Source organism: Mustela nigripes, chromosome 5 (assembly GCF_022355385.1).
Source record: "Mustela nigripes isolate SB6536 chromosome 5, MUSNIG.SB6536, whole genome shotgun sequence".
Classification (NCBI taxonomy): domain Eukaryota; kingdom Metazoa; phylum Chordata; class Mammalia; order Carnivora; family Mustelidae; genus Mustela; species Mustela nigripes.
In genome coordinates, this window is record NC_081561.1 from 82,854,553 (window position 1) to 82,869,051 (window position 14,499).

Here is a 14,499-nt window from a genome sequence, read left to right on the forward strand (position 1 = left end):
AATATTATTATATGAAGAATTCTTGGTCTGGTCTAATACTCCTGATTGCATCTAAGCTAAACCCCCCTTTTCTGTAGATGCCCAGTGAACTCAATCTCCCAGACTCTATCTTTAAGTCAGGACTTTCTTGCATGGGGCTTCTGAAAGTCCATAGACTCCTTGGACTTGGATCTGTATCTGTATTTGTGTATACATTTTTAAAAGGAAGTTCAATAGATTTTATTAGATTTTTAAAGAATGTCCATGATCCAAACTGTTATATCTTCATCTTGATTGATTTGTGGCTAAATGGCTTTATTGACCAAGATGTGAGACATGAGGACATTTCAGATCAAAGCCATCCTTGAAATCTTTGAAGACCCTAGCTTAAGACTGACAGTTTAGCTTGAATCCTATAATTCATGAGCTCCAGAACTATGAATTATGATTAAAAAATCATGAGAAGACAAACCTCAGAGACAGTGGTTTTCAGAATGTTTATCATGAGAAGTAGAATTCCATAGAATGCCTCAGCATTTTCTATAGGGAAAAAAGTGTTTGGGGCTTCATATTTAGCTGCAAACCCGCTAATTCCTGTGTTATATGGTTTGTATGTTACAGTTATGATTCAATACCACTTCTAAAATTTTTTATTAGAAAAAAAAGTATAAGATGTTCTTTTGAAGTTTAAAAATTATTGCTCTAGGATGTCAAATCTCTTTTTTTATCATTGAGTCTCAGGATCTGGTTGTTGGGACACCATAACTTCACCAAAACATGATACATCCAGACACTGAGTTTATTAATAAATACTACTACTGGCATATATACCACCCAGAGTCACATTAGTAAATAGAATTTATCTTTCATGTCAATAGCAACTGGTTGGAGGAAGATTCCCAGAAGACATTCTTGAAAAGGATTCTGAGCCAGGGTGGCTCAGAAAGAAACAAGACTATAAATAGTGATGTCTGCCATAGTACCAGGAAGGTGTTATATGACACTTTTTTCCCTGGGTCTTCTCTGGAGAATAAATGGCCTCAGGCTACAAAACACAAAATATAACTTCTAATATGGCATTTTGTCTCCATAGAAACTGGAACTTAAACTTTTAAACATTTTTATCAATTTGATAACTTACAAACTCTAGAGACTCCACCCTTCCCAGTCCTTCATCTGCTACTTGGCCGGACTTGACCTTAGATCCACAGTTGCCAACTCTATTGGTAAATATTAAGAAATAACTTGAAGGGGAAATACCTCAACTTCTGGTTCTGCACAGACAGGAGTACCAACTTATAAATGGAGAGCAATGTGACGCAAATTAGTTATTAGCTTTTACTCAATCTTCCAGTATGAGCTCTTGGGAAACTATCACAGATATCCAGGTTATTGAATGATTTTATTGTATAGTCATTCTTTCTTTCCATAACTCGTATCCATGTGTGTGTGTGTGTGTGTGTGTGTGTATGCACATATGAGATTACATTTTATCTCTTGCACTAGTCTGTGAGATCCAGGAAAGTCTATTTTTACTCATCATTTTGTTCCTGGGTTCTTGCATTAAAAGTTTGTCATACATATTCTATTCTATGATGCATTACTGCTCTTATTTACTAAAATTAAGCCTTACAAAGTGAAAGGACAGATAACAGAGGGAGAGAAGATGACAAAAAAGATATATAGGAAAATAAAAGTAATTGGCTTCATCTGAGAACCTTATGTACTCCTAGAGCATGTAGCCTTTAAGATCAGGAAGGATTGCTCCAGAACAGAGCTGGGAAAACTTGAGTCACTCCACTTTAAAACCATCACTGAATATCCAATTTTGTTGTTTCTCTTGGGAGAACTCCCAGCTGCAAATCTGACCTTACTTTGGCCCTAGCTTAGCCCTCCATACCTTGAGATTTGCTGATAGCCACTCTGATTTCCCTGAGCAGCTCAAATAATCCTCCAATCCTTCCAGCCTAGCATCTTCCCATTCCTTAGTCCAGTACCATTTTGTTGGCATTATGCAGTAGGATGTCTGAAATCAGGCTGGGGAAGAGCTCAGAAATACCAAAAGAGTGGTGTCCCAGATACCCAAAGAAGAATTTGTTTTAAGAAAAAGAGAATGCAGCAAACAGAACAATGAATGGACGTTTTATGGACAAAGACAGAAAAATAACAACCAAAATTACTAAGTAGCAAAGTCAAATGTGATAAGGGCTATGAAAAAAATAAAATGGGCATGGGGAAAGAGAACAGCAGGTGAGAAGGATGATGACATTTTTAGTCATGCAATCAGGGAAGTTCTCTTTGAAAAGGTAGTGTCTGAGCAGAGACCTGAATTATGTGAAGGAGAGAGAGAGAACAGCATTCTACACTGAGGGAATAGTTCTCCAAATACTCAAGGGCAGGAAGGAGCACTGATGGTTTGAATAACGTCAAGAAGGCAAACATGGCTTAAGTGGAAAGAACCAAGGAGAAAGTGGTAGGATAGTTTTTCAAGGGTCTGATAATATAGAGAAATAGATTTCTGAATGGGAACCAGTGAAAAATTGGTGATAAGGATACTACAGAGGAAAATAAGAAGTCTGGTTAGGAGGTCATGATTGGAGTCCAGATATAAAATGACAGTCAATTTTTCTAAAAAAGGTGGAAGCAGTGACAACAAAGGAAAGTGGTCAGATTCAAGATACATTGCAAGGCAGATGAAGGTGGATTGCATGTGGAGTATGGAGAAAAGAGAGAAATCTACTATGATTCCTGGCTTGAGGACTTAAGCAAAATATAATACCACTTATTCAGTTGGAGAAATTGGAAGTATTCTGTTTGGGTGGGAATAAAAAGAATTCTACTTTGGACATATTATACTGGAGATGTCTATTAGACATCCAAGTGGAAAATTTAAAATAACCAGTTTACATACAAACATCAGACTATCAGGAAGAAGGTTGTAGCTGAAGAATATAAAGTTGAGCAAACCGAGGTATTGTAAATGATCACACAGAAGATCATTCATTAGGAAAGGTGTGTAAATAAAGGCAAATGGAGGAGCACCTGTGTGGCTCGGGGCCAATTCTTAATTTCAACTCAGGTCAAGATCTCAAGGTCATGAGATCCAGCCCCGAGTCAGGGTTATGCTGGGCATGGAGTCTGCTTAAGATTCTCTCTCTCGGGACGCCTGGGTGGCTCAGTGGTTTAAGCCCTCTGCCTTCTGCTCGGGTCGTGATCCCAGGGTCCTGGAATCGAGCCCCGCGTCAGGTTCTCTGCTCAGTGGGGAGCCTGCTTCCTCCTCTCTCTCTCTCTCTCTGCCTGCCTCTCTGCCTACTTGTGATCTCTGTCAAATAAATAAATAAAATCTTAAGAAAAAAAAAAGATTCTCTCTCTCCCTCTCCCTCCTCTCTGATCCCTCAATCCCCCATGCATGTCTTCTTTCTCCCAAAAAAGGAAGAAGAAGAAGAAGGAAGAAAGAAAGAAAGAAAAGAAAAGAAGAGGAAGAAGATGAAGGAGAAGGAGAAGAAGAAGGAAGAGGAGGAGGGGGAGGAGGAGAAAAAGAAGAAAGAGGGTGACGTCTACAACCTAAGATGAGCCAACCTTTAGAGATCAAGTTAGGGAAGAAGAGCTGATATAGTGGAAGGAGTAGTGAAGTTACAAATATCAAGAAAGCAATGTCACAGGTACTGAAGGGAAAAAGTGTTCCAAGGACAGAGCCATCAACAGTGCCACATACTGCTGAGTGCACAACCAAGACAAGGGTAGAGGATAGTGCAGAGAACTGACCAGTGGCTTGGCAAGTTGGAAGCCAGTGGTTCCATTGACAAGTACAGTTTCTGTGAGATAATGGTGGTAAAAATCTGATTAAAGTGGGTTCAAAATATTAAAATATATTGAGTATACATGAGTCATCCCAGGATTTTTTTTTTTTAAGAACAACAACAACAACAACAACAACAAAAAGGTTGGAGTTGTGTGTAGGGTCAGGGGAGGATTCGTTTTTATTTAAGACAGGAGCTATTACACTTGAAGCCCATGGGAATAATCTACTAGAGAAAGATAAAATAATGATGTAAGAGAGAGGAGATGACAGTTTCTGGGGAAGGAATGGAACAAGAGGACTTATAGGAGCATGGAGCTCATCACTGTAACAGGAGGGAAGGTGACATGCAAGCATATGTAAAGGTTGGTCAATTTAGTGATGGGAGATGAGGTCATTCTCTTCTGAATGCCTCTGTTTTCTCAGGGAAATAATAAGTGAGGTCACCAGCTGATAGCAAAGAATGGGAAGGTGGAGTTGAAAGTTTGATGACAGAAGAGATGATATAAATTTGTTTTCTCAGAGCTGAAGACAGAATATACACCAGGGAAAGGCAGAAGTCTTCATTAAGATCACTTTCCCTTCTTCCTTCCATTGCTCATGACTAATCTTGGACACAGGCTGTCTACTTCCCCCAAAGCATGATGGTTAAAGAAATCTATTAAATTGCTCTTCAAAACTAAGGTGAACTTTGTGTAAACATAGGCCTCAATTTACTTATTTTACCATATGCATAAAGAACTTACTTCTACCTACCTTCCTATCCTATTTATATGGATAATATGAATAATGAGTGTAAAATCCTATCAGAGGAGAACTGTGGTTGATACATTCAAGGCAGAGATGTACAAACCAAATACCTTACCTTATTGGCCCCGGGGAATGTCCTTCTCTTTCTGGGTGGAAAGGCCTAGAGATATGAAGTAAAGACAATAAAACAATCTCTTCGCTTTAATTTTGTAGTTTAAATTTGTGTTTTTCTTATTTTTAATTTCACATTTATTAGAGAAGTTTCACTAATGAGGCATTGCCACAACTTGATTCCCAAACTATTGACATCCAGGTTGAAAAGGAGATGCACTTAAAATTTAAAGAATTCCAGAAAAAGCAAATTAAGCCCTGGTATTGTTTTATCAGTCTTTCAGGGCTGCTAAAGAGTTGTAATGCATCAGTAACTGCACCAAACTTAAAATCAAAGTAAGTTTTTACACAGAGAACCCTTAATCCAAATAAGTCTAAGACATAGAGGGTAATATGATTAATATGATTAATACCTTTTTTATGATTTTTTACTTGTGCTTTGTTTTGGCAGCTTTGAAATAAACCATTATTCATTGTATCAATGAAGACATGTGAAAATGTAGTCTTCAGAGGAAATCTGCCTGATTTAAATAATAAACATACATGATATTCTTCTATTAGGAAATAAAGAATACATTGAAGTGAGGGACAATCAAAGATGGTGGATAACACCAATGGCCCATAAATGTGTTTGGAGTTATTTGTCAATGTTGTGTTTATTTGTCTGATCCCTCTGTAACTTAGCAGTGTTATGTGAGGAAGTGACCGAAATTCCTAGAAACTATTTTACACACTCACATAGCCTGAAGTTAGTAAATTCTGCAGTCCCCTTGGCAAACTCGTCATGTTCTCCCTTTGGAAATATGATAAACTTGTTTATTCTGTTTGTCAGCTTTCCGTTTCTGAGTTTCTTCATCGAATTTGTTATCTTCTTTATGTAACCAAGCTGTCCCAAGCATTGTGTGATCACAGTTACAAAGAGAAAATAAGGATATGAGTAATAATAAAGAGGAATAGTATAGCACAGACTTGGTTAGTTGTAAATGAGATGGGAGAGTTATTTTAGCTTTAAACCATAGGGCATAATATTAAATATTTGTCTTCCAAACTGTCTCTAATAAATGAAGTGTCTTCTCTATCTCTGTGACAAGATGGAGTTTCTCCTCTGCACTGAGTGTCACACATTCCGGTGCTGGGATGTGAAGGTTTCAGAGAGAAATGACACAGCTTGTTACTGAAGCTGGAAAGCCTTCAGACCAGTGTGCTTGGCCTGAGCCAAGCTATGTGAGCATGCAGCTAGGACAGGTGAGGGTAGCATAGGAGAACCAGATTTTCTTTATTTCCCTCATATCTAGAGAAACCATGAGTGGGATAGTCATGTAGTGGTGACTATCACCACTGAGGAATTTTTTTCCTCAGTAAGTAATGAAGATAGCACCTTATAGACCAATATATCTGTGTTTCAGTGGCAGTTCAGAGCAACTCCAAAGCTCTCCTGTTCTCCCACTGTGACGACAGTGACTAGGACAGGCCTATTGGATAGTTTAAAACTTCCTAGGATGATCTCAGAGTTATCATTGGGAGAAGAACCCTGGGAAAGGTAGGACATCCTCTCATGAGTAGACTTGGTGCTTATAGTCATTTATTTTAATTGCTAGATACACCACAGTGAGAGAAACTATAGCAGTTTCATTTGTTACCCAGGCAACACAGGGAAAGTGAATCATTTCATTAAAGAAATCAGTAACTGTTTGGTAAAGCAATTATGCCTAAAATTTATAACATATCAGAAAAAGGTATTAAAGAAGTAAACAAATCTTCCAGATCATGGTATTAAATGAATTTGCTTCTTTCTTCTTAAAAAAAAATAAAAATTTTTGCACATAATGACCACTCAACATTTTTGAATTGAATTAAAGAATTCTGAGATTTTAAAGAAATTTTTTGAAATATGTTGCAATACTACTAATTCACCATATCCTCATTGTTAAAATAATCAGTCATCTGGTTTGATGAGGATATGGTTGGATAATTCTTGCTCCCTAAGAAATACTTTTTGGGGTGATAAATCTGTACACCTAGATCCATAAACAATTCTGAGTTCAAAAGACTCAATAGACTCATTGAAAGTATATATTTTCTCAAATATACAAAATAGAAAAATCTTTGGATTATTTTCAAAAGATAATAATTAATGTGTGGTTAACATTTTAGGAAGTGTTTTCACATACATGATCTCATTTGTTATTCATTGCAACCTCATGAGTTGGGAATTTCCCTATTTGATAAATAAGTTAACAAAGACTCCAAAAAGATAATTAACTTCAACATTAGTAAGAGACTGAGATGGGGTTCCTCTGTATCCAAATGTCATGTCTTTTTCACCATAATGCACAGTCCAACATAACATGGTACTATAAATGTTCCACAAAATAGAACTATAATCAGCTTTCTTGAAATCTCAAGATTTAACCATTAGTCTACCTAGCTTTCTTTTAAGTTATCATAAACCTTTCTCCACATTCCATTTAATGAATGATCTTCCCTTGTAGTCAATGTGGATCTCAATAGTCAACAGATAGTAGGATATCTACCCTGCCATATTTCTCTGGACAACTAGCCACATATTTATGCTTTGTGGCCCCATATCACTGGTTATAGCTGATCAGCCAGAGGTAAATAACTCCTCCAAGTTGAGTGTTTCAGATTCTTTCTGGCAGAAATTTGGAATCAAGGCCATGAGAGAAATGATCAGGTTCTCAAAACTCAAAAGTTAAATTATGTGTATCCTGAATCTTGGAGTGACCAATTTTTTTCCAAACTAGAAGAAGAAAAAAGCACATACATGAAGAAGAGAAGAAAGGATAGCTTCTTGGCTTTGAATTTCATGAACTACCCTAATCCTCAAAATAAATCCCAGGATTGATTGATTGATTGATTGATTTTTTTTGCTTAAACCAAAACCAGCAGGTTTTTACTATTTACAAATAACATTTTAATTAATATATCTGATAATCCACTAAACTCATCTTACTAACTTCATTCTGAACCTTTGAGCAAAACTCCCAAAACCCATTTAGATAGATGATTAGGGTAGACAATAAAAATTTAAAATTACTATAAATTGTGAGGTGTTTCTCATTAAAAACACTGCAAATAGATCTGTAGTAAAGACTTCAGCCCTGCCCATAGAGAGGTCTGGCCTTTGTCATTGGTTACTCAGAGGAATCTTTGGGCCCTGGGAACATCATGCCTGGCACAAGTGTCTTTGTCTACACCCTTGAGTGACACTAAATAGTGTATTAATGTAATTTAGAATAGGGGCTGGCCACACCAGACATTAAAAATGCATTCAGAGTAAAAGCTTTGGATCATGTGGTGTCAGTTGAACTTTGTAGAGACTGGAGACTGAAATCAACCATGTGGGCAAAATCATCCTTACATGATGGAGCCCTGACAAAAAAAACTCTGGACACCAATATCGTGGGGATAGATTTACATTTGGCAGTACGCAGTGTTGTTGTTGGGGAAGTAATGCTCTCCTATCCCCATGGGGAAGATCCATGTTTGGTTCAGTCCTGGACTCTATCCTGTGTCTCTCTTCCTTTGGCTGATTTTAATCTGTATTTTTTCCTTGTAATAAGCCATAACCATGAGAATAACAGCTTTTAGTGAGTTCTGTGATCTTTTCTGGTGAATTATCAAACTATGAACAGTTTCAAGGATCTCTGAAACTTGCAAATGATATCAGAAATAAGGGTGGCCTCATGTGGACTATTCCCTCTAACTTCACAATTGGATTAGCCTTTGTAATGAATGGTCCTGTTTTGCTTTAATATTATTAGAAAAAACAGGCTGTTTTATGAGTTATTTTAAACAGTATAAATAGTCCTCAATGCTAACAGAGGAATCAAGATTCAAGGAGAGTTTGAATTTTGTATATGCTTTTTCAGTTGATGACAGTGTTCATTTTATTAGGTTCATCTCTCCTTTGCCGCTTTAACTGTGATGTTCTTGAGATGAGGAACATGTCTTTCTCCTCACTGTATTTCCCAGTTCCTGGGATGATATAGGTACATAAGTGAAACTTAAAAATGTCAAATAGTAGTCAGATGGATGGATGGACAGATGGATTAATATTACAATTTTGCAGAATTACAATGAGATGTGCAATGCTCTAGTGAAATTCCTGTGAGAAAGGATCAGAATGAGCATACCCTTTCTTCTCACAACCCTGCCTGTGTCTCGAGAACCAGGTTTGCACAGAAGCTTAATAGGGAATATTAGGGAAATCTTTCTCTATCTTCCTAAGCTTTCCCAGGCTCAGAACCAACCTCAATAGTGTGGGAAAAGGGAGCATTCAAGCCAAAACCATTTAATAAACACCAGCCCCAGGCATGGTCAGAAAGAGATAATGCAGTCCTGGACTTCCTGGAAAATGTCTAGTCTAGGTCAGTATTGAAAAATGTTTGTGTTAATTTTTTAAGGCCTAATATTTAATTGTTTTTGTTATTACTTCTAATATCATTTGTCCTATCACTTGTCCTATAATGTGTTCAATATTTTATGTATTTTATATATTCTTATCTATTCATTTTAATCAGTTGGAGTCAATCATTCTAGAGATGGTAAACTGAAGCTTGGGGAGATTCTATTACAAGTGCAAGGCCAATGGCTGCAGGTGATATATCCTGGATGTGAAAGTAACTCTAAAGTCCATGATTTTCCCATTCTGTCATATCACTGGGCCTCTTTTCTTTTCTTTTCTTTTTTCAAGAATGCTTAGCACATGCAAGGCACATGTATGCTAGATATTTTAAGCAACAATGAAACAAATATTGCTCTGTCCTCAGGGAGTATATGATCCAACATGGGAGAGAAGCAGTATGCACAGTCCAAAATGGACTGTGAAGCTGGCTGACCAAAGGAGAAAGCACCACAGTGACTCAGAAATGATCCCTGGTTTAGTGTGGTCAAAGAAAAGTTCCCGAAGGGGATGGTACTAAGGTCATGATTAAATAAAGGGATATCTAGAAAGAAATCTGGAGATGTTCTAGGCAGAATCAACAGAATGAGGAAAGTCAAAGTAGAACAAAGGATTTTAGGGATGCCAAGTAGCTCAGTTTGGATATAATATGTAAGTGTACATTTTGTAGCCAATTCTCCTTCTCTCAATAGCTATGTATTCTTAATTATGTCTTTTCACTTCCTGGAGCCAGTTCTTTCATTTAAAAAATCAGAAAAATAACACCTATAGGTTGAATAAGGGAATAATAGATATAAACACTCAATAAATATTGTTTTTTGTTGGTGGTATAGAAGTTCTCAACCAAGAACAGTTCTATTCCCATCTCCAAAATGTATGGACATGTTTGTTGTCAAATTTTTGGAGGGCTCTGGTGGCATTGAGTAGATAGGCTCAGTGTGGCTGAATGTGCCATAATCCTTAGGACATTATAGTATAACAAGGAATGTTCTTTCCCAAAAGGCCAATGTTGTTTTCATTGAGAAATATGGGAAAGAATAATAGAAGGCTAGAGAAGGGAGATAAGAGAAGGGAGATGATTTTAGATCATGGTAGGCTTTGAATACACGGACTGCAAGTTCATTCTGTTAGATAAGGAATAGCCACTGAACTTCGTAAGCAGAAATACTTAACATCTATACTTTGGGAAGATTAATAAAGCAAAGGCTTGAAGGATAGACTGGAAGTGGGGAGACTGATGAGAATGTTGTAAACTTGTGGATGCTCACCATCGCCTCAGCTTGAAGCATTAGAGGTTTGATTAGTGTGTCAGTCACAGGGCTTTCTGGCACTCTCAAGGAACTTGTGTCAGGGTAGAAAGGAAATCCTTCCTTTGACACTTTTATGGAAACTATGAAAAAACCATCCCTTCAAGCGGATGCAACATTGTGCCAAGATGCATGACTTGAATTTAAGCCCCTTCACCTCTTGAAAGAGATACCTTTCTTAGTGATACTGATGGTATAAGAGGTGCTGAAAAGGAAAAGTCAAATTCTAGAAGGATCATAAAAGAAAAGGTAGAGAAATGGGTAACTGACTGCATCTCAGAAAGGGAAAGAGAGGGTCAAGCCGACTCCTCTGTGTGAGGCTTATATATATTGGCCTATAACGAGGTCATTATTAGAGAGAGGTAGGTCAAAAAAATGTCTCGGAGGTGAGATTATAAGTTTTGTTTTAGATATTCTGAGATACAGTGACTTCTTGATGACAACAACAACAACAAAAATGTATTAAGGTCATTGATTATAATAGAGAAGGAAAATGAGAACTGAAGAGGAATGTAGTAAAGTAGCTAACTGCTGCAACAAATAAGCACAAAACTTCCTAATGACTCAAACACAATAGACGTTATTTTTATTGTTGCTTAGGAGAAGTCTAAGGCAAGTCTTTCTGGGTGACAAAAAGACATGGTAAATCAGGGATCTAGGGACCCTCCATCTTTCAGCTTTGCCTTTCTCCTGGAATCCTTTATTATCATCTGCATCCAAACAACCAGCAAAATGAGAAAAGAGAGTAGAGGAAGTACATCTACCTCTTAAAAATCTTGGTCCAGAAGTAACAGAAGCTTATATTCCATTAATGGGTCACATGGCCACACCCAGCAGCAAGAAAGGCTGGGAAAGTAATCTACCATGTGTCCAGGAAAAAAGGACTCAAATTTTTGGTGAATAGGCGGTAGTCTCTGTCACAGAGTAGTCCTAGCCTTCATCTCTTTAAGCATAAGGTCTAAAGGATAAAGACAATGTGGATCTTCACCCCTCTATCTTCATCACCTTGTATGGTGTCTGATACCTAATGAGCATGCAACATTTGTCAAATAAGGGTATACCTGAAGCTATGGCAGTTAAAAAAAAGATCAAAAAGAAAAATTATATAAAAGGAAGAAGGGAGAGAAAGGATATTTTAATAATAAAAGTTATTTAGCATTATTATGATTATTATTACTAACATTTGTGGAGTACCTGTCATATACAAAACCTTCACAGCAGCTCTGCAAGGTTATAGATTTTAGCAATCACATTTTAATTATGATGGAAACCACCTCTAAAATGCACACCACTAGAGAAGTTTGGAGCCACCCTTTAGCCCCAGGTCTTCTAACTCCCCGTGTCAAGATCTTTCTAGAACAGCAGCTTCCATTTAGTGGGGGAAGGATGATGAACCTTGACTATCCTGTTGCACCCTAGAAAGAGAGATGTTTCGAGAACACATGGAACTGCCCCAAAGGTAAGTCAGGTGACTTAGCAGATTTCACTTTCTTGGGTTACTTTGGGGCATGAGCAGAGCTGCCTGGGAAATCATGAGCCACTCCATATATAACCAAGTATTGAATGTCAGGCTTTGTTGCTTCATTCAGCAAGCCTTCCCAAGAGAACTCCCAGCTGTTGCTGCCGACCTTAGTTTGGCTGCTATCTTGCCATAACTTTGGCTTTCCTGTTTCTGAGTGAAACTTTTACCACGTGATGGCCAATTACTCATCTAATTTCTTCAGCAGCCACCTTTGCTGATGTCACATAAATGCTACCTGCTCTTCAATAGGGGAGAAGATGGTGCCTCATCAATTTAGGTTTTTTCTCCATGCTTCTAAGTTTCACTAGGTGAGAAATCTAGGATCTCTCCTTTGATTTTATCTTCTAGAAGTCCCTTGGACCTCCCTACTTCCCTCTCCCTCCACCACTACTGCTATCAATTCTCCCACAAGCGATTTGAATAGGCCCTGAGCTGGTCTTCCCTCATTCATTGTCATCTCCCCCTCTGATTTATCCTTCACAGCAGACCAAGAGTGATTTGTTTAGATGTCCATGTGGTCTTGCCACCTCTTTGTTTAAAACACTTTAAGAAGTTACTTCAGCCTTAGAATAAAGATCACAATCCTTAGCTAGATTTTATTTTTTAATTCTATTTTTATTTTAATTTGTTTAACCACAAATAAGGCTGATGTGTTTTTCATATTAGCCCATAATCTGTTTTTTCCAATGGAGGTAAAATTTAATTCAGTGAGTTGTTAAACATACACACCTATATAACAAGCATCCCAAATAAGATATAAAATATTTCCATGGCTCCAGAAAGTTCCCTGTGACTCCTCCAAGTCTATCCCTAATCCTTTCAATTTTTATCACTAAATGGAAATCTAATTTTAAATTCAATGGGTAAACAGAAGAAAATATTAGCTACCATTTATCCCAACTCAGAAATAAACTTTGGAAGTTACACGTGTGAACTAATTCATAACTCAGATGTTTATTTTTCCTTAGCTAGACTTCAGACTCTAATAGCCAGTTTACCTGAAGGACACTTCCTTCCTCAATTTCTGTCCCCTGGACACAGTGGCTTTCTTTCATATTTTCACACATACCATACTACTTCCCACCTCAGGACCATCACACACACTGACATGGCTAGCTTTCTACCTACTTGTCTCCTATTCATTCTTCAAATCATAATTCAGTGGTTACTTCTTCACAAGTTTCTTCCCTATGATTCAGCCAAAATCAGGTCTTTCAGGGTTCCTTATGTTTTTCCCTCATAATACAGATTACAAATGGTGATTACATAGATGTGTATATGTGATTATTGGATTAATGCCTATTTCTTCCTCTATTGTGTCACAATATTAGCCCAATACCAGTTGGCACTCAACAGGTATTTGTGGAGTGAGGAAAGAAATGAGTTTCCTATCTCAGAAAATGGAATGCATAACCTTGGCAGAAAATCTGCACCACACAGAACCCTTGGAAAAGAACTTGTAATTTTGAATCACTTCATAATAATGTTACTTATTTGCATCTTAGTAATTTTATTTTAAATAAAAATATTTTGTGGTTGAAGGGCGCCCAGGTGGCTCAGTGGGTTAAAGCCTCTGCCTTTGGCTCAGGTCATGATCCCAGGGGCCTGGGATCGAGCCCCACATTGGGCTTTCTGCTCGACGGGGAGCCTGCTTCCTCCTCTCTCTCTGCCTACTTGTGATCTCTGTCAGTCAAATAAATAAATAAAATATTTTAAGAATATATATTTTATGGTTGAAAAGTTAATACATTATTATGAACCATAGAAGGAACCACCAAAATTAAACTTCCTGGTATTGGTGTCTTTCTCTTCTCAGTATGAATTTATACTACTTTATATTTATTAGTAAAAACATAATTTTTAATGTGCTTTTCTGTTCATCTAGATTTATAATATTTTTGTTCTTCAAGTTTTATATTTCTCTTAAGGATTAACCCAAAAGTTTAGTAAATGAAGTATATATACAGTTCATGAATGTATTTTAAGACTTTTGGGAAACACTCAAAAGTAAAAGCTATTTTGAGGATTAGGAAATAGCTTGTCTGGATATTGCCAAGTGAATTTGGAATGACCTTTCTTTAGGATGTAATGAAAAAGAAAGGCAAGAACTTCAACATTCCCAGTTCAAGGTTACAAGGGAATGTGAACAAAAAGTGTTTCTCATCCTGTTAACACTTGGACACACAGAACATAAAAAGTGTCTTCTTTCATTTAAAAAAATTTTAAACATACACAGGGAAACTTTGACCTTTTTGCCTTTTAACTTCTCTGGGACGGATTGACAGAGACTTTGAGCTGTTTTTCTCCTTCTCAACTTCTTACTGTGTATTTAATGAACCTTGGATACCTGGACATCCCACTGTATACATATTAAGTGTGTTGGCAGTGGGAGAGGAAGAAAGAGCTGCCAGAGACTATGTGTGTAATGGATAATGCTATTGTAATGTCAAGACTTCCCTCTTGCTATAAGGAGAAGGGAAAATGCTTCATTCATAACATGTTAAATATAAATACCCTTTAAAAATGGGCAAATATAGATGGTTACTGGCAGAGTCAGGCCAGTTAGGGCAACAACAAATTCTTGGGCAAAGATGATGGTAGTTCT

At 37.3% G+C, this 14,499-nt stretch overlaps 1 long non-coding RNA gene across 2 annotated transcripts in view; it reads right to left on the minus strand.

Annotated features, from left to right (window-relative positions):
- The window catches only part of LOC132017376 (uncharacterized), a 99,675-nt gene that overhangs the window by 20,813 nt on the left and 64,363 nt on the right, over positions 1 to 14,499 (minus strand). For both annotated transcript variants that reach the window (XR_009404249.1, XR_009404250.1), the window contains exon 2: positions 4,644 to 4,688. This is a non-coding gene — a long non-coding RNA (uncharacterized LOC132017376). The remainder of the gene's footprint in view (positions 1 to 4,643; positions 4,689 to 14,499) is intronic.